Source organism: Mauremys reevesii, linkage group 8, assembly GCF_016161935.1.
Source record: "Mauremys reevesii isolate NIE-2019 linkage group 8, ASM1616193v1, whole genome shotgun sequence".
In the NCBI taxonomy this organism is placed as follows: domain Eukaryota; kingdom Metazoa; phylum Chordata; order Testudines; family Geoemydidae; genus Mauremys; species Mauremys reevesii.
The window spans coordinates 45,349,173-45,367,904 of NC_052630.1; the positions used below are offsets into that span (position 1 = coordinate 45,349,173).

The 18,732-nt window shown below is 45.9% G+C and overlaps 1 protein-coding gene across 13 annotated transcripts in view; it reads right to left on the reverse strand.

Moving 5' to 3' along the window:
* PRRC2C (proline rich coiled-coil 2C) overlaps positions 1–18,257 on the reverse strand; it is a 123,462-nt gene extending 105,205 nt beyond the window's left edge. For all 13 annotated transcript variants that reach the window (XM_039483614.1, XM_039483622.1, XM_039483621.1 and 10 more), the window contains exon 1: positions 18,126–18,257. The gene's annotated coding sequence lies outside the window, so the exon portion shown is untranslated. The remainder of the gene's footprint in view (positions 1–18,125) is intronic.
* Positions 18,258–18,732: the final 475 nt, after the last annotated feature.

The following is an 18,732-nucleotide window of genomic DNA, read 5'->3' on the forward strand; positions in this document are numbered from 1 at the left end:
TTGGTTTCTCAGCCTTTAGAGCAGTGGGTTTCAAACTGCAGGTCGCGACCCAGTACTGGGTCATGGAATGTAAGGTGCTGGGTCGCGGCGGCTCTGGTCAGCACTGCTGACCAGGCTATTAAAAGTCCTGTTGGTGGTGCTGCCTGACTAAGGCAGGCTAGTCCCTAGCTGTTCTGACACTGTGCTGCACCCCAGAAGCAGCCAGCAGCAGGTGCAGCTCCTAGGCAGGGGGGCCACGGGGCTCCGCACGCAGCCCCCACCCTAAGCACCAGCTCCGCACTCCCACTGGCCAGTTCCCAGCCAATGGGAGCTGGGGGGGGGGAGGGGCGTTGCCTGCAGGTGAGAGCCAGTAGGAGCCGGACCTGCTGCTGGCTGCTTCTGGGGTGCAGCGCGGTCTCCAGCGCCAGGACAGGCAGGAAACCTGCCCTAGCATCCCTGCTGCGCCGCTGCCTGGGAGCTGCCCGAGGTAAACCCACTCCCCAACCCCCTGCTGCCAAGCCTGAGGCCCCCCCCCCAAATGCGGAGCCCCTTTCTGCACCTCAAACTCCTTATCTCTGGACCCACCCAAGAGCTTGTCTCCCAGTCCAGAGCCCTGATTCCCTCCTGCACTTCAACCTTGCACCCCAATCCCCCATCCCAGCCCTGAGCCCCCCAAACCCAGAGCCCCTTCCTGCACCCCAAACTCCTCATCCCCAGCCTGCCCCTCTCCCATACCTCAACCCCAGCCCAGAGCCCCCTCCCACACCCTGAGCCCCTCATTCCTGGCCCCACCCTGCAGCCCTTGCCCCAGGACCCTAACCCTGAGCCCCTCCCAAACCCTCATCCCCAGCTCTGTTGGGACGTCTCAGAACATTAATTCTGCGCAAATTCTGCATTGCCTGATATTCCTGCAAGAGTATACATAAAAGAGGGGGAAAAATTACAGAGCTGCAATTGCACTGAAGGGTTATAGGGACTACATAAAACACTTGCGTGATCTGTCATCACCAAAGCCCTTTGATAGTATTATAAGCCTATAATTCAGTTACCAGTTTGTTCTATACAAATCAGACTAACAGAAAGACATGCTTATTATAATAAGTAATCAGAAGTAAAATATATCTGGTTTCGCAATCATTTGTTAAACTACTGGTGAAGACTGTAATTCATTAAGAAAAAGCTGTGAACACACCCCTATCCTGAGTGCCGGCACATCTTCAAATTAATCAACAATCACTACGTAAAAGTTATTTAAGTAATTCCTTTGTCATTGACAATTTTTATGCAAGTCTGTGCATAGGTAATATGCTGACACAATATGGCCATTTACAGACTCCATTAAACCTTAAGAACTGTAATTAGAGTAATCTAAAACGTGACTTGCTAATGCATCTTGAAGAAAAAAAATGAAAAAATATATTTTCTACTAAAAATAGCAGCAATATGAGACCCCTCTGGCAGCTCACCTTTAAGTCGAGTTATTTTATGTTTATTTAACTTGACAGTTCTTTTAATTTTTTGCATTTCTTTGTCAGACTACAATACCTTGCTAAAAAACTGCACTGCAAGATTTTTACTTTTCCAACTACTTTACGAAGGTGCTTAACTAATTTTCTGGCAATTAAGAGACTGCCGCATATTAACCTATGTTGAAGTTTAGTCTTACAGAAAAAAACACTGAAGTGAAGCCATGAAGAAAAGTATATCAAAACAGACAGTCACTGTCTAATACAGCATAACAAATTTAAGTTTATCGACAATATTAAAATCACATGGCATGTGTTCACTCCTTTAAAATGAATGGGAGGGAGGGAGCATGACAGCATAGGTATTTTTTCACCCTGGTTAGTATGTTTATTTCTTGGGACAGCAAGTGTCAGGCAGTGACACAACCTCCATATTACATAAGAACGGCTCTACTGGGTCAGACCAACGGTCCATCTAGCCCAGTATCCTGTCTTCCGACAGTGGCCAGTGCCATGTGCCCCAGAGGGAATGAACAGAACAGGCAATCAAGTGATCCATCCCCTGTCACTCATTCCCAGCTTCTGGCAAAGAGAGGCTAGGGACACCATTCCTGTCCATCCTGGCTAATAGCCATTGATGGACCGATCCTCCATGAACTTATCTAGTTCTTTTTTGAACCCTGTTATGGTACATAGCACACAACAAAATTCATGTGGCGGAGTGCAGACAAGGGGCACAGGGCTGAGGTGTGGGGGGAGGTGGGGGTGGTGTGAAGGTTCCAGCTGGGATGCAGGCTCTGGGATGGGGCTGGGAATGCGGTGGGTAAAAGCTCTCCCCTTCCCCTCCTCAGTGCTCTCTCCCTGCAGCAGCACCTGGGCTGGGAGGGAGAGGCATCTCTCCCCCAGCCCCGATGGGTCTGGGTCAGTGTGCCCGTCTCCCAGCATGTCTGGGCCAGGGGCGCCTGTCCCCATGGCTGTGGCAGGTTGAAGGCCAGGCTGGATCGTGGGAGGGGCACCACAGCAGGTCTAGGGCTGAGGAGAGGCATCTCTCCCTGCCACAGCCTGAGCGCCTCCATGGTGCTTAATATGTAGCTGCGCGGCTGCACAGCTTAGAGGGAACTAAGGTGTCAGGTAATTTTTTCCCCCCAATCTTGGTAAAATACACAGATGATTTGCTAGAAGGACTGCAAGAATTCTTCATAGAATGAGGGGAAAAAGGTCGTAAATACATTTCAAAACTAAGTGTCAAAGCACTGAATATTTCATTCTTTAGTATAAATAATGAAGAAATATTTTTAAGATAGCTACCAAAGCAACTCACGTGCATGCTATCAACGAGCAGTATTAGGTAAACTATCCTTTTCATAAAGGATATAAACATATTTCGTGTGTAATACCAACCACTGTGAACCACTTTTTTCTATTAAACAGAGAATTTATCTATTTAAACAAGTTTTTCAATTACTGATTCACCTTGGGTATAACTGATCTCTGTGAGTCTTCCTTTAAAAAAAGGACCAATCATCTTAAATATTGGACATGCACCTACATTATGTAAAAAAAGAGCCTAAAGAGAGTCTTTTTAAAAGGTCTTTCTGTTTGGTTTTTTAACTAATCAGGATGCTACTGGTTTTGCCGGAGGATTTCAAGAGAAGGGGTGTGTCTCTCAAGTGTGGATAGTGAGCTCTTACACCTCAAATCAGTCATTTTTCTTCCAAATGTTTATTAGGCACTGAAGTTAAGCAGATATTGCAAAAGTTTTGAACAGTGACTACAAAGCCTTCCCCCTCAATTATTTAGCTTTTAGTCTCATGTGATTTTATTTTTATTACTTCTCAAAACACTACAGGCCAACCCAACACAATGGAATTTCAGAAAAACATTTTATCTTCTGAATTACTGAACCAATGGTAACACTATGAGGGTTTTCACCCTAAATTCCCTACTGTACACCTCACCCCCCAATTTCAGATAAAAAAGCGACCATAAGAAGTTTTAGACTAAAACCTTTCAGAACTTCATACATCACCAAGCAGCAAAAAAGGGAGAAGTCCAAGTTTTTGCTTTTGCCAACTACCTTTAAGCAAGTTGCCAGTTAAAAAGAAAGACTTTAAATGTTTCAAAATCAGTGAAAAAATGCCTCAATGGGGCAACAGTGTTTTACTTCACTTCAGTGTTTTAGTCTAACCATGAGTGCATACTGATGAGTCCTCTGGAAAAAAAGGAAACCATCCTGAAAAAACATTTTTAATTTTAAAAAGACTAATAGATTCTGCAATGCCTGTGTTTTCTCACTTGCTACCAGAGGTTCGGACCTGGATGGGGAGAAAACTGGTGTAGAATGAGCAGATCTGGTGATATTGGAAGGTACAAGCAGTCCACTTCTCTTTCACCAGTAAGTGGGCATCATGCCATTCTTTTCTGATAAGGTAACAATGTTAGGGTACTACTGGATCTGCTTCTACATACACAGAAAGCAATAGTGAAAGGCCATGCAGTTCCAGCAGCAGACGATCAGCAGACTGGCTTCTCTCAGATGTAGGCCTCTTAACAGTCACCTATGCCTTTGAAGCCTCACAGACATTTTACTAGGGTGCATTCTTCCCAGGACCAGTCTCAATAAACCTCCAGAAACATAAGCTGGTACAAAACAGATGCCCACCTTTTGAGCAGGCCATGTTGCTACGTGCGTAACACTTGTGTTAGTTAACTTTAATTCAGATTCTTAATGTGTAGAATTCCAAGGACCAATATAACATGAGGGACTGGAGCCGAGATAATCCGCTGCCGTTTCTCTGCTCCTGACCAATGTCATCTGCCTCTGTTTTTCCATTCTCCCTCTAGTCTCTCCTATACTATCCCTCAAGCATTCTCAGCACCCGCACAAGCTCTGAAATAAGGCCGCTTGAGTTGGTGGACAGCTTCTTGCTCCCCGCATAGCTGATCTTTCACAAAGAGCCACTTCCTGGTTACGATGTCAGTGCCCCTAGGCTCCCACGGCCAGGCTAAGCATCCTGCAGGCTCCCAACATGAAACAGAAGGTGGAATTGGCAGTAAAAGGATTAAAAGGCAGACTAGAAGAGCTTCCCCACTTGGAACAGCTCAGCCCAGGAATGCTGTCCTAGCCTCCCATTCCATGTGCCAGTATCACCTAATTCCCAACTTCATCCTACAGTAATGAACACTTTTGGCAGAGAAAGAGTTTCCCCCCAGAATCCTCTCTGCCCCAGCCTTCTTAAACAACCACAACTCTCATTCGGTGCTGGCTTCTCCCAGCACCATCTCTCTCCTTCAGGCCTCAAACACAGCATTTAAAGGATATCATCCCCCAATCACAGAAAAATTAAAGCTTGTCTTACTAATGGGTAGTTTTTAGGTAGAAACTGGATTTTCAATCCCTCTGCTAAGAGATCAATTTTAAAAACCATAAGTAGCAGCAAGAAGTTTTTCAAAGCAGCCTTTAGACCAGGGGTGGGCAAACTTTTGGCCCAAGGGCCACATCTAGGTGGGGAAATTGTACACAGGACTATGAATGTAGGGCTAAGGTGGGGGTGCAGGAGGGGATGCAGTGTGCAGGCAGGGGCTCAAGGCAAGGGGCTGGGGTACAGGAGAGAGGCTCAGGGCAGGGGTTGGGTTGCAGGAGGGGTTGCAGCAGGGGTTTGGGCAGAAGGAGCGCTTCGGGATGCGGACTCCAGCCTGGCACCACTTAACTTGAGTGGCTCCGGGGTGGCAGCAGGGCTAAGGCAAGCTTCCTGCCTGCCCTCATGCCGCTCCTAGAAGTGGCCAGCATGTCCAGCAGTGGCTCCTGGGGATGGGGTGGGGCAGGCGGCTTCGCTGTGTGTTGCTGTCGCCTGCGGGTGCCACCCCCGAAGCTGCCGTTGGCCATGGTTCCCTGTTCCTGGCCAACAGGAGCTGTGGGGGGCAGTCCCTGCAGGCAAGGGCAGCTCATGGAACCCTCTGCCCCTCCCCCAGGGGCCAAAGAGACATAGTGCCGGCCACTTCTGGGAGTGGCGTGGGGCCAGGGAGCCTGCCTTAGCCCTGCTGTGCCGGGGGCTGGCAATCCCAAAGGCTGGACTGAAGGCCCTGATGGGCCAGATCTGGCACGTGGGCTATAGTTTGCCCTCCTCTCCTCTAGACTCAGCTCCCTTCAGGAAATTTTTTCAAGGCAGCTCCCACACCCAACTGCAAATTATAAAGAATTCTGGAATAAAGTGTATCAATGCACAAAAGATGTTCTAGTGGTTTTTAAGTGTTTAAGCCCTTCTATCCACTCTAGAAATGAATTTGCCAGAATAAACATGATTTGTGCCTTTTATGTCCCCTATCTACTTTTTACCTTCTCAATACATCTGTGCTGTAGGAGAAGGTGCTATTCAAAAGGAGAGGTGCAGAATAAGGGCTTGTGTACATGGGGAAACTGACTGGACCAACTGTTCTCGGGAAAACCATAAGGACACTAATTTTTCTGGAATAAAGTGACATTTTTGAATGCTGTGTTCACATAGGGAGCTATTATGGAACTTCAGAAGAGTTTATTCCAGAATAGCTATTCCAAATATCTACTTGTAATGTCTCAAACACTTTATTCTATATATAATATTTTGTTTTTGTTTCTGTTTTGCAGAAAATAACCTGACTGCAATATCCTCTCTGATTTGTGAGGATGGAAAGAATTTCATGTGGACTAATCCATTGCTTTCAAAAAAATTGCCAGCTGTAGTATGGGAAAAAAAGCTTAATTTACATTTTATTACGCAAAAAATCAAGCTTCAGGTACTTTTCTTGGACTTCAACCACAAGTGTAAATAGTATCACAGGGCAAGACCCATAAATGAAATAATTTATCTTTGACAAGTGAAAAAGTTGTCAGAGAGCAAAATACTATAGGGGACCTACACATCTTACTTGGAACTCATCAGCTTAGATTTTGAATTTTATTCTTGAAGTGGTGAGAAGTCAAACAATTGGGAGGGAAAAACCATCTTTTTCAAGAGGTTCTTCGCCACTAACTGTCTTCTGACAGGGTGGATAAAAATTAATGATTTTTTTGATAAAATGCTTTTTGAGGAAAAACCTATCTAAAGATGTAAATTAAAACTATTATAGCTCAAAGATATCTCATCATGGAACAGGGATTATAAATTCTAATTCTATAGTGTGAGACAATATATTTATGTAATTTTTAAGAAAAGTTTTGTAAACGAGTTCCAATAGTTCATGGATTAGGGACCCAATTTTATGGGATTCCAGGCGCTTCTGTATAGATTATTTCGGTTAATCTTTCTATCTACCCAATGGGACTCAGTGCTCAGTCTAGAACAGGGGTCTGCAACCCGCGGCTCCGGAGCCGCATGCGGCTCTTCAGCCTCCTTGTTGTGGCTCCCTTCGGCCTTGACAAAAGAAAAAAAAAAAGAAAAAAAAAGAATAACGGTTATTTATTAATTTAATTTTTATTTATATATTATTTTATTTTTGTTTATTTTGTTGCACAGTTATCTTGGAGTTCGAGGTGATACTTTAACATCGAATTTTTAAAAAGTTTTTATAATTTGTCAATTAAAATATGCGTCACATCCATGTCTATAGCCCTCGCCTTTACCTGCAGGCGGCTTCTTGAGTGTGCGACCCCTGCGGTAAGCTAACCATGAATACATCCCAAAAAAGAAAAAGCTCAGAAGAAAATAGAGAGTTTAATTCTGCATGGACAGATTCCTTTGCCTTCACTGCCAACGACGCTGGCTTACCTGTGTGCTTGATATGTGGCGAGAAATTAGCAAACAACAAAAAATGTAACGTTGAAAGACATTTTCAAAACAAGCACTCAGCATTTTCTGAAAAGTACCCAACTGAAGATGGGCGAAAGAGAGCGATTTCGGAACTACTACGGAAAGTTGAGCAGAGCAAACATACTTTCAAGAAGTGGATCAACTCTCCAAACTCAACTACAGCTGCTAGTTTTGTGGCAGCTCATGAGATCGTAAGGAGGGGGAAGCCGTTCACAGACGGAGAATACATGAAAGAATCGTTCATAAAAATATCAGAGCATCTATTCTCCGAATTAAAAAACAAACAGGAAATTATTCAGAAAATTAAAGAAATGCCTCTCTCTGCAAAGACCATCAAGGACAGGACCATTAAAATGGCAACAAACATCACCAGTAAGCAAATTGATGACATCAATTCAGCTCAAGCATATTCAATTGCCTGTGATGAGTCAAGTGATGTAAACGATATTGAGCAGACAGCACTGTTATGCAGATATGTGAACTCTGATGGGCCGCAGGAAGAACTGATTGAACTCATACCGCTAAAGGGCCAAACGCGGGGACAGGACATTTGTGAGGCTGTTTTGAGTTGTCTAAAAGCCAAAGGAATAAACACCACTCACCTGGTGTCAGTGTCTACTGATGGTGCACCCAGTATGAGAGGAGCACAGAAGGGCTTTGTGAATTTACTTCAAAAGTCGCTGGATCAAGAGCTGATGACGTTTCACTGCATCTTGCACCAAGAAGCACTGTGTGCTCAAACATTCGCCCCTGAATGTGTGGAAGTGCTGAACCTCGTTATTAAGATAGTGAACAAAATAATTGCAAACGGGTTAAACCACCGACAGTTTTGTTCATGGTTAGATGAAGTCAAGAGCACATATTTGGATCTCCTGCTGCACAACAGAGTTCGGTGGCTGTCAAGGGGAGACGTGCTGAAACGCTTCGCTGCTTGTCTGGAACATGTGAAAACCTTCTTGGAAAGCAAAGGCCTCAGCTATCCCGAACTGGGAGACCTTGATTGGCTGGAAAAGTTTTATTTCATGGTGGATATGACAAGTCACTTAAACACGCTGAATAAAAATCTCCAGGGAAAGGGAAGCAAGGCCCTGCAGTTGCTGGAGGATGTTCTGGCGTTTGAGCGCAAGATGACAGTGTTTGCCAGAGATGTACAGAGAGGTACGCTCTCTCACTTCTCCTCCCTGAGGGAGTTCAAAGAAGAGACCAATCACATAAATTGTGATTATTTACACCGTGCAATTATGGCAATGCAAGCTGCATTTGGAGAAAGATTCAGCGAGTTCAGAAAGGAAAAAAACACTCTGTCCTTCCCTGTCACACCGCTGGACATCGACCCATCCCTGCTGAACATATCCACATTCACAGGGATAAGTCAGCCCGATCTTGAAATTGAACTGGCCGACATAGCGGATAAAGACTTATGGGTGTCCAAGTTCAAAAGCCTGACAGCGGATCTCGAAGAAGTCGCCCGTCAGAAGGCCACTCTCGCTAAAGAGCACAAATGGAATGATATTGAAAACCTCCCCAAACCCGACAAACTTGTTTTTGAAACATGGAGTGCCATTCCCGACACGTATATGAACATGAAAAAGTATGCATTTGGAGTCCTGTCCATCTTTGGCTCAACATACTTATGCAAGCAAGTTTTCTCGAGCATGAACTTCATAAAGTCCAAATATTGCTCCCGCTTCACAAATGAGAGCCTACAGTCCTGTGTGAAGATCAAAGTCACATCTTACAACCCCGACATAGGGAAGATCAGCATTGAGCTTCAGAAACAGAAGTCACATTAAACATGTGAGAACACTAGCATTTAATAGGCTATTATTATTCAGAAAAAAACATTTATTTCAGACCCGGAGCTGATGTAGTTTTTTATTGTATGTTCAGGTGCTTCGGTTGATTGCTGGCTGAGAAAGAAACCCGAAGAGGATGAGAGCACACTGAAATGGACTTGTCAAAAAACGTTCCTAATTTTATGTTTACTTTTTTAAAACTGCTAAGCTGCAACTATATGTTTTTTTATATTAAAGTGGGCTAGGTTTTATTTTAATTTTACACAAATACGGGAAGGACTCAAAAAGGCCTGCATAGTTCAGTGTTTAATTTATTTCAAAGTAGGCCTACACATGCACACTGCACTTCTGTTTGTTGTATTCTGTTGTTGTAACAGGTAAAATTTAAAAAAGATTAAAACTTTTAAAAGTTTATAAGCAGTGTTATGTTTTGCGGCTCCAGACTGTTTTTCTTTAGTGGAAGAGGGGGCAAAATGGCTCTTTTGATAGTAAAGGTTGCCGACCCCTGATCTGGACAATGAGAAGAAGTCTGGAGACAAATGTGAGAAGGGAGGGACAGACAGTAGAAACAAAAGTTAAACTGTTTGAGCAGCATATTTCATAAGTCTTGAGGTCTTTCCGAGTGTAGCCTTCATTGATTTGAGATCTACCATACCATTCTCTCACTAGAAGGGGAAATCTATAATGGCAGCAGGCTGTAAAAGAGACCCAGTTTGGGAATAAGAACCATTCAAGAAATATATGTTTGCTGATGATGTTTTAAAGAAAGTCACACCAGTGAACTGGTGGAAGTCACTTAAGCACTTGGATTCAGAGACTGTTGAAGTGATAATCTCACTTTTAACAGCAATAACTTCTTCTGCTGGTGTAGAAAGTTCCTTTGGACTAATTAATTCCAAACTGAGAAATCGCTTGAGATCTGAAAAAGCAGGAAAGCTTGTTTTTCTTTTCCGGATTATGAACAAACAGGAAAATGAAGGTGAAGACGACTGAATTAGCTGCAGAAGCCAATATTTTTGGTTTCTCATGTTGACCTGGCTGACACAGTTGATTTAATTTGTTTGTTTTTTAATATTTCATTTAACTATTTTAGTTAAAAACAATTTTAACAAAAACAAACCTGATTTTAAAAAACGTGAATGTTTAACTAAATTCAAAAAATCATATGCTTGTTTTGTTAAAATATTATGTTTGCTGTTGAAGTAAAAAATCCAGAAGACATAACTTTGTTTTATTTAAATAAAGCAATTTAAATGTCTGTCTGGTGAGATGTTCTAACACAGCATGGCAAGAAAATCCTACAAATAGTAATGAGAAACCTGTTGAATTGGAGATAGATCACCTCTCAATGACTTCATAAATATCTGCTTTAATTACCTTTGGTAAATGAAATAACCAATCATTTTCTCATACAGCTGTAAAACTAATCTGAAAAGTTTTCAAAATAAATCACTTTAAAAATGTATAGTGTGTACCTTCTAAATATGAAAGCTACATCTATCTCTGAGTTGTGAAGAATATGTATTAAGGTTATAACAACCAACAAGAACGCACTTTTATGTAGAAATCCATGATTAAATTAAGTCTTCCTGACTAGTGATTTAAATCAAATCCACCCTGTCTTCTGAAAAACTGAAGTTTAATTCACCAAATGGAACTGATTTAATCTCAGCAGACATTTATATTTCACATTTTAAATTCTGACAAATAAAAAATATATAATATATGGAGATATACCTATCTCAGAGAACTGGAAAGGACCCTGAAAGGTCATTGAGTCCAGCCCTGTGTCTTCACTAGCATGACCAAGTACTGATTTTTGCCCCAGATCCCTAAGTGGCCCCCTCAAGGATTGAACTCACAATCCTGGGTTTAGCAGGCCAATGATCAAACCACTGAGCTATCCCTCCCCCAAATATTTAACTTAAATTAAGGTAGTATGAGAAAAATACTCCAGATATATTCACTTATAAAAGTTTCTTAAACTATTAGTTTTGCAAATATACGGTAAACCTGGTTATCTCTAAACCTTTGTGCTTTTAGTAAAAAAAATATACAGACAAAAGGAAAAGTATTAAAGGTCACATGATTATCAGATTTTATTTTATTTTTTAAACCTGGGCTTGTGTCTTTTTTTGCTACTTTATGATGCATGAGGAAGGCCTGAAAGGGCCTGCTTGCCTTTTTTTTTTTTTAAAGTTAATTTTTCTAAGCAAGCAAGCAAAAAAGTCAGGAATATCATATCTGGTTTTTCTGTAGGAGCTTCTCAGGGTTCTCCCTCTGAAGTACCTGGCATTGGCCACTGTTGGAATATAGGATATTGGGCTAGATAGACTTTTAGCCTGACCCAGTTTAGCTGTTCCTATCTCAGAGGATGTCTACTTCAATCTTACACCTAAATGAAATATTTGAATCTTTAATAAAGCCTTCCTCTTACTAAAAGCTCTGTTATGATTTTAAGTTGAATAAGATGTTTAACAACAAATAGTATTTAAAACAGTCCAAGTAAAAATCCCTCTTCTTCTCAACTGTCCAACACCTTTGACTCTTGTGATGTTACGATTTATCAGTTCTCCAGCCAGCCATCTTTCAGGCTACATGGGGCCTGAATTTCCAGCGTTACTCCTGAGGGCAGTCTGTACCAAAAAATAAAAAATTCTGCACCCCCCCAAAAATTAAAATTATGCACACAGTATTTTAAAATTCTGCAGCATTCTGCAAATTGTATTTGTCAAATAAATGTGGAGGCTCCAGCATGGCACTGGGGAGCACAGACCACTAGCTGCACAGAACTGAGAGTTCACTGTGCAGCTTCCCTTCCCTCCCCCACCCCCAAACCCAGACTCAGTGGTGAGGCTGCACCCAACACTGACATAGTGCAAGAACTGGGCCTGTCCCAGAAACACCCCAGGGCCCTGCCACTCCATGCCAGGTGCACCAGGTGTGGGCAGGCAGGCTCAGCAAGGCAGGATCCAAGTGTGGAGGGATCCAGGTGTGGGTTGAGAGAGTTCTGTAAGGAGCAATCTCAGTGCGGTTGGCTCAGTGGGGGATCCAGACATAGAGGGGATCCAGGCATAGAGGGGATCTGGATGCACAGGGGCTTGTTGTGATGCAATGGTAATGGGACTCTGCAGGGGGATCCAGGTGAAGATGGTTGGGGCTTAGCCGGAAGGGCGGTGGGGGACATACTGGGTGTGGTGGGGTTAGAGCTCGGCATGGGGGCTGGGTGTGGGGGGGGGCTGGATGCTGGGGGAGTAGGACTCAGTGGGATGGGGATCCAGGTGCAACTGGTTGGAGATCTGGGTTCAGGTGGCTTGTCGGGGTGGTCCAGGTGCAGGAGGAGTTGGGGTCATTGAGAGGTGAGACTTGACAAGAGGGTCTAGGCATCAGGGGGACTGGATGCATGAGGGTTGGGCAGATGGGGGAGCAGCTCCCTGCACAGGGATGCCTCCCCCTGCAGCAGAGGAGCAATGGCTGCAGGAAGCGTGGGGAGTTTTCAGAGCTTCCTGCAGCCGGGGGTGGGTCTGACCTGGCCCCAGATGCCGTGCAGGGGAAGAGGAAGTCCTGTCCTCCCCAGCCTAGCCTAGGCTGGCACAAGGTAGGAGCCACCAACCAAGTCTTCCCCAATCCTCCCCCCCCCGCCCCACAGTGATTTACCTCCCTGCCAGCTGCCCTGGGCACCCAAAACATACTGTTGGAAAGGGTCACATGACAGCTTTTGTGGCTTCCCCGTCAGAAAGTAATTTTTTCTGCAAGGAAGTAAAGAAATCTGTGGGGGACAAATTCTGCGCATGCGCAGTGGCACAGAATTCCCCCAGGAGTATAACGTAAAAATGCAAGCAGGAAAACAAACAAAAAAAAAATCAGACCTTCAATCACAAAATATCAAACTGAAACTCTTTTTTCCCTTGCATGGGTATCTTTTAAGACTTGTTTTACACATACTTTGGACACAAAGGTACAGTTTGCGCTTCTGACCTGTGTTTTTGCACTTGTCGTCTCATTTTCACATCTTTTGAACTAAGAAAGTACTAGATTAAATTTAAAGAGTACAAATTATAAAAAAACTCAACATGAGTTAGTGCAATCTGTAATTAACAGTTTATAAGGAAATGCTAAAGAATTAATGTTATGTAGTGTCTGAGGTATTCATAATAACAGTTTGTACATATTACAGTATCTTTGTACTTTATTACAATTTCCATCCTCTTCTGCTCCTTGTGTATTTTTGAACACTTAACTTTATATTTTTTTCCTAGTTTTACAAACCTATCCAATGTTCATCTTTTTTCACACCTTTCAGCTGCGCTCTTTTCTGACCTGTTTCTGTCCATGTTATGGCGAATATATTATAAATTGTGTCAGGATCTATAAAACTAAAACTAAGGGTTGAAAAAATTACAGGGCAAACAGATTGGACTACTAAAGCCTTAGGTCAATAAAAACAATGAGCGAAGTTTCTATTAGTAAGCAACATGGTAATTCCATGATGTCAAGTCCAGCATCCATCCCTAGCTAATGGAAATGGGGAAGGTGTTATCAGGTTACTTTTCTCTTATATTTTGCTTGAAGACTCCATCATTTACAGCAATCTCTGGGTTCAGGGTGTGTGATAAATTTGAAATTCCTCTCCTTCTCCCCCAGGTTTGCTGCTAGGAGAGAGAAAATTCTCTCAACCTGTAACTCTAAAGCCTCATGGCTAATGTGAGTGCTTCTTCCCCCTCAATATCTCCATCATCTGGTCTTTTCATCTTCATATCACACTACTCTGTAGTCTAGACCAGGTAAGTCTACGTAAGGTAGCTTATGTCGACCCAACTATGTCAGTGTCTCCACTACAGACTTGCTCTCTCGCCTATAAAAGTGCCCAATTACACCATCGTAACAACTCCATCTCCATGAGAGGCATAGGGCTTATGTCTGTGTAGACACTGCACTCCTTACATGGGCTGTTGGCTGTCATTCTTGTCAATTTCACGATTCCTGGAGCCATGAAATTGACAAGAAAGTCAGCTCCCGAGCCAGGTTGCTGTCAGGTCTCCACTCCAAGCTGGGCTGGCACCCAAGCTCCCAGCTTGGGCTGCTGCCCAGGCTCCCCACTCTGAGTGCTGCTGCGCCCTTCCCCCCTCCACCTGGTCCTGGATCCCCGTTGGAAGCACGGCAGGTGACTGGACTCTGGGGTGGATTTACTGCCAGAGGCGAGAAGCCCCAGGTGGCTGTCCCCCTGGTCCTGGCTGGGAGCAGGGAGGCAAGAAGCCCCAAGGGAAAGCTGGGCTCTAGTGCAGAGCTGCACAGAGCTGAGACCTCTGGCTCTCAGCCCACCCCAGTGCCCCTCTTCAGTTAGGGGAAGAGCTCCTAGTGCACCACCGACAGAAGGAGGGTAGTGTGAAAGTGGTCGCTGTAAGTCAACCTAAGACAAGTTGATTTAAGATTGTAGTGTAGACTTGCCCCAAATCTTTTGGCCAGGCCCTCATAAAAAAAGCTGTATGTAATTTTTGTATCAGATCTCAGAATGCTTTACAATCTTTAATGTACTTATCCTCACAACATCTCTGAGTAGGGAAATATTTACCCCTACTTTTATAAACAGGGAACTGAGGCACAGAGACACTAAGTGACTTGCCCAAGGTCACACAACATCTGTGGCAGAGCAGGGAACTGAACCTGGTCTCCCATCCTAGGCTAGTGCCTCCCTGTACATCCCACCATGACTACTGCAACATCTTTAATTTGGCCACCCTGATACACATTGCCTGTCCATACAAAAATAGAGCCACTCAAGTCACCTGCCTTGTCTTATCAATTTGATGTCGTTTCCCCATTTAATTAAAGGTATTTGGGGTGAAGACTTCACAACCCAGCTCCAGTGTAATGTTTTCACCCCTCAGCCAGAAGGCCGAGAAGCGATTACTACACTGTGTGCCTAATCCCCCCACTTACATACCTTCTGCTGATCAAAACAAAAACCCACCCCGGAACAGCAACAACACCCGAGACAAGGTGTCCTAAAGTGTGCAATCTTTTACCTGCAACCATTTCACTTCTCAGAACAGACTGTTATAAACTAATTTCCCCACAGGCTGAAGATGCATTCTATAAACCTACATAACCAGAAGTACTCCAGTAAAACTTCAACTGTAACTTTTGCAACTATTTTTGCAGAAGTTTTTTTCCTAAGGCAATGTTTCCAATTAAATGGTTTAAAGTAGTAGTAAAGAGAATTTATGCTACTACTGCATTCAAAAGGTACAGTCCTCAAAGCAGAGCTTGTGAAGAATGGTTTGCACCTATATAGCACATTTATCTATCATACTAAGCACTTTACAAAAGTGGTAATCTCCATTTTACAAATTAAGAAAATTAGGCAGTGCAGTGACTGGGTACACTCAAGGCCACAACATGTCAGTCTGAGCAGAACACAGGTGATGAGTCCCAATCTCCATCTAGATCAGGGGTTGGCAACCTTTCAGAAGTGATGTGCCGAGTCTTCATTTATTCACTTTAATTTAAGGTTTTGTGTGCCAGCAATACATTTTAATGTTTTTTTAGAAGGTCTCTCTCTATAAGTCTATATATTATATAACTAAACTATTGTTGTATAGTAAAATAAACAAGGTTTTCAAAATGTTTAAGAAGCTTCATCTAAATTTAAATTAAAATGTTGATCTTATACCACTGGCCCACTCAGCCCGCTGCTGGTCTGGGGTTCTGTTCACCTTGGCCGGCAGCGGGCTGAGTGGGGCCTGCAGCCGGGACCTCAGCTGGCAAGGGTCCGGCAGCCAGAACCCCAGACCAGCAGCAGGCTGTGCGGGGCCGGTGGCCGGGACCCTAGACCAGCAGTGGGTGCCCACTGCCGCTCAGGGGTTCCATCCGCCAGCTGGGATCCCGACTGCCGGACCTGCTCAACCCGCTGCCAGTCTGGGGTCCCGGCCCTGCCCACATACAGAGGGTATCTACCTTCTCCCTGGTTCTGGCCCATTATCTTCCTCTCTCTGCACTGAGCTGAGGGTGGGAGTGCACTGAGCACAGGGCTGGGGGTGAAGGGTCTGGCCAGCAGCTAGAATAAGGAAGGGGCTCAGGGTTGGGGCAGGAGGTTTGGATGTGGGGCACTTACCTGGGCAGCTCCCATTTGGTGCGAGGGGTGCAGGTGAGAATGTGTGGGGGGGAGGTGCAGGAGCTCCCGTTTGGTGCTCAGGGTGGGAGTGGGGATGTGGGGGGCTGGGGATGTGCGGGGGCGCAAGAGTCAGGGCAGAGGGCATGTGAGGGGGTGCAGGTGTCAGGCAGGGGGTGGGGGAGGCCGGGTATATGTGGGGGTGCCAGAGTCAGGACTGGGGTCGTGTGTGTGTGTGTGTGTGTGTAGGAGTCAAGCAGAGGGCTGGGTGTGTATGAGGGGGGCTCAGGGCATAGGCCTGGGTGATGGGTGCGGGGCTCAGGGCACGGGCCTGGGTGTGTGTGAGGGGGAGTCAGGGCTCAGGGCAGAGGGATGGGGTGTGTGGGGGGGGGGGCAAGACAGAGGGCTGGAGGGGATATGCCCCTTTGTAAGTAACTTTTCAAAAGTCGAGTCTGGAATCCTCTGGGACAGGGCAATGGGATGAGAAACACACTGGAACAGCATGTATATTGGACACTCTTCACTACAGACAGGGATGCTTCCTCTTGATTAATCAGCAAAGAAACTTATTTTCTTGGAAACCTGTTGAGCTGCCTCTACAATTATTCTCTGCCCCCAAAATTTCCAACCATTGCTTCCCTCAGTGGTGGGAATACTTAATGTAGACCAGAAGCAGGTCTAGACAGCACCATGTTAAAATGCCAGCAGCCCCCTGAAACCATGTCTACACTAGCATTCCTACCATTACTAACAATGGCATAAACAAGACTTTAGTGAGCTGCGTTTTATTCTGAAGCTAAATGAAATAATCCTGCAATTTCTACTCACCCTATTCACCTCAAGAATTATGAGTACAAAAATGTCAGTGTCTCATCAAAACATATAGACATTATAGAGCATAGAACCTTGGAAATAATAGGTGAGTATCCCATAATACAGACACAAAATTGTCGAATAAAAACTACAACCACAAACTAACAACTACATTAAGTGCATATTCCATGCCTTCCTGTATCTTGACCACTGAAACATTTCAGGGTAAGAGAAAGAAAGAGATAAAATAACTAAACTGCATTGACCAGAAAGACCCGCTGATGCCCCATGCCTTCAATCTTGCAACAACCTATTTGTGTGATCAGTTGCCTCAAGGGAGAGGAAAAAGCTCAGTTTCACAATACTATTCCTGTACCCAGTGCCCTTCCCTTCGTGGCTATTCATACAGTAGGGGTGAGCAGGGACGAGATGCTACTTCTGCAGCGCCCCATGGAGCTCACAGTGCCTGCAAGGAGCAAGTCCAATCGATCACTCTTGTCATGGAGCCATGAGGGAAATACAGGCTCAACCCAGAACAGCCTCAAGAAGGGGAAGAAAAAAGGACCCATTACTCACTGCAAAGAAATAGGGGCCCTTTGCTCAGCCCCAGAGAGCAGCACTACGGGGCTGGGGCCCCTTCCGCCCGCCCGCGCCTCGCCTCTCCCCCCTTACAAGCACTATGGAGCTGGAGTCCCTTCCCCCCTCGTTTAACACCCCCGGAACAGCGCTATGGGGCTTGGGCCTCTTCTTCCCGCACCTCACCTCCCCGCAGAGCAGCACTGTAGGCTGGGCCCTTTACCTAACCCTCTCCCCCCGCCCCTTCCCCCACAGGAGAAAGCAAAAGGCGGCTAACGGGGAGCCCCCCATCATCATCTCCCGGGGGAGGTCTCGGGGAGCCTTCGCCCTTCTCCATGCCAGCGGGCCGAACCCTCTCCCCTCGCCGCAGCCCCCGCGCCTCCAAGCTCCCCCCACGCCGAGCGGGAGCGGAAGCGGGGCCCAGACGGAGCCCCCCCCAGGCCATGCGGCGCAGGCCGCTCTCATCTGAGTGCCGCTCCCACCGGCTCCAGGGGCCCGGCCCCGCCCGGCCGCGGGGGAAGCGGCGGCGAGCCCCGCTCCCCTAAGGGAGGACCCCACCGGCCAGCTCCCCTCTCCCGGCCCCCCTGCGGTCTCTTACCTGGCGCGCAGCGTCCGGGGCCGGCGCTCTGGCCTGTACCCGGCTGCGGGACTCGGTGAGGCCGCTGCCGCCGCGCGAACCGCCTCCACACAGAGGCCAAGATGGCGGGCGGCCAAGCCGGCGCCAACGGCGTCTGACCTCACCGCGCAGCGCCCACGCAACGCCGGTCACGTGATGCCCGGCTGCCGCAGTAGCCTGGGCGGATTCCTCCTCTCCGCGGAGCCGATAGCGCCACCTGCAGGAGCCTGCTGGAACTGCCCCTCCAAGGAGGCAGCCACTGCTGCGGGTGTGGGAACTGCAGGACAGCGAGGTCATTCTAACCCCCGGGGGCACCTCGTGGCTTTTGTTTCTCCAGGTTTCAGATATGTCTCTCTTTTGGGCTCAGCCCAGGGGAGATTGGAGAAGCTCCAGATTCCTCCCTGGCTTTCCTGACTCTTGCAGGACACAGCAAAGTTTGCAAATCTCAGCAAACCTGAGGCCTGTGATGGTCTTGTAATAAAGCTATGCTGGTTGGATGCTGGATCACACAGGCCACTAGCCCATCTTGGCAAAGAGTGGGTACAGAAGCCCCCTGGGTCATGCAAACCCGACTTACCCAAATCCGCAT